We start from the raw sequence: 2,370 nt of genomic DNA on the forward strand, positions 1-2,370 counted from the left end.
TTCAAAACAAATAACTGTAGATACCTATACATATAAAGATTTTACTGAATGTTTATATTCTAATTTTCTACATTAAGAATTTAAATTTTGTAAATATCTGACTCTTTTTGAGTTGCTTGCGAACATTAATTACAAATTTCAATTTTTTTAGTTTTTTTTCTATAAATATCAATACAATTTAGTTTTTGGATAAAAAAAACGTGGACATTTAATACAAGGCTCCTGTTATATTGTTACAATAGTAGTGGAAAAACATTAAAAATACATAAGCACATTTTTTTTTATAAGTACCTATTTAAAGTTCAAATATTGACAAGATTTATTAAATTTAATATTTAATAATTATTTTGTAGTTAAAAATGTATGAAATGTTCAACTTTTATAGCTAAGGATTGAAAATTTAAAACAATGTTCCACGTAAAGAGGTCATATATAAATTACTTTATTCATAATAATATCATCAAATATACTTAGTTATATCATACGTTGTCTAACCGTGTTTGCTCAGAATCGTTTTTCTTATACAATGATATTATACCATTGAATTCAAATTTAACACTACCTATCAATTACAGTGACCCACTTGGAACAAAAATACGCAAAAATATGCAATAGAAATACGTTAAAACATACAGCATAAATAATATTAGATAAAAACGTTTTCTATAAGTACATTGTTTTCAAATATCTATTAGGTTCTATAAATAAATATGTTAAAATACGACAAAAAAATATGATAAAATTAACATTTAATACGAAAATATTTAAAAAATTCTTTTCGACTGCTTTTGTAACAATATATCGGGAGCCTAGTATTAAACTTTCAAGCTTTTTTACCCAACAAATAAAGTTGTACCTATTGACATTCATAGAAAAAAAGACTAATACAATAATAAAATTGGAAACTGAAAATATCCCAAAACAAATCAAAATATTTTGAAAATATTACGGTGTAGGTATAAAAATATGAATATAAGCAACCAGTGAAAATTTAATGTACCTATATAAACGTTCATACGTTTAAGAATTACCTACACCAAAACCAAAATCGATTGTTCAAAAACCGATTTTGCGTACAATTTCCCGTAAGTATGGGGCTGACGAGAAGTTGAGTCGCTGACATAGATAATAAAGAATTCTTTATTATCTATGGTGGCGACGGTCAATGACTGATAAGATGATAACTTTGTTGATAATGGATTAAATAATCGAAATATCAGAATCACGAATTTTTAAAGAAATTGTATTACATTATTTGTTTTATGATTAAGTAACTTTGTTAATCATGATTTGTTTGACGTTTAAACATTCACTATTCTTTAATATTTATAATATCTGAAGTTATACTGGTTATTCAAATTTTTCGAAAAACACCGAAAATTCTTTTGCTACTAACAGTTTAATTCAGATAAATTTTTTGGGGGGTCAAAAGTTAAAATTTTCCAGTAGTTTTCAAAAGCGTCGTGAAAAACATACGCAAAATTAAGGAAAAACAGAAATTTTTACGCAAAATCAATTTTCGACAAAATAGATTCTGGTTGTTAGTATAACTCTAAGACAGATGACCGTAGATACATATTACAATTTTAACTAAATGTTTATATTAGCATTTTCTATACACCATACAATTTCGAAAATAATTTGACTCTTTTTGAGCCTATTTAGACTTTTAGAGCATACAATATAAAAACTTGCGTACTATAAAGCTAATAGCTATATTATTAATATTATACGAAAATATTTATATTTTATTTATTAACCTTAGTGTTTGTTGAAAAAATCTTAGCCCATGTAAAAAAAATATTTGCCCCACTCTGCCACCCTCACCCCTGGAAAAAAAATTCTAGCGCCGTGCCTGGTTGGTCGTTGGAATGATGTAAATTATGTAATTTGATGTTTCTAACACTCAATTCGAACACTTACATTCGTACATAATACTATTCGAGCATAAGTTTATTCGAACAGATTTTTTCGAACACTCTTCATTCGAAAATAATTCATCGACTAGTTCTCTATTATTATGCGGGTGCGACGGCGTCCTCTTAAATAAAAATATCATGCCGTCGTGGAGGTGCCTCAACTTTATAAACAATTATTTTATGTAATTTATTATATTTACCATTTATGGGCTATTCGATGCCACTTATCGTCTATCCATTGTTAAATTATATTATGATTTTGCCGCAGGAAATATTTTATCGTCGTCGACGGTCGAAACAGATCAAACAATACGTCGCCGTCGGTACCAATATTATATTAACAACTACGATACCTTGAATACTATAAAGAAAAAAAAAGGTTAGGTTAGGTTTATAATTACAGTGCAACTTGAAACTTCCTATTGCAAAAGCTATACACATTTTTATTTGT

This window comes from Acyrthosiphon pisum, chromosome X (genome assembly GCF_005508785.2).
Source record: "Acyrthosiphon pisum isolate AL4f chromosome X, pea_aphid_22Mar2018_4r6ur, whole genome shotgun sequence".
Classification (NCBI taxonomy): domain Eukaryota; kingdom Metazoa; phylum Arthropoda; class Insecta; order Hemiptera; family Aphididae; genus Acyrthosiphon; species Acyrthosiphon pisum.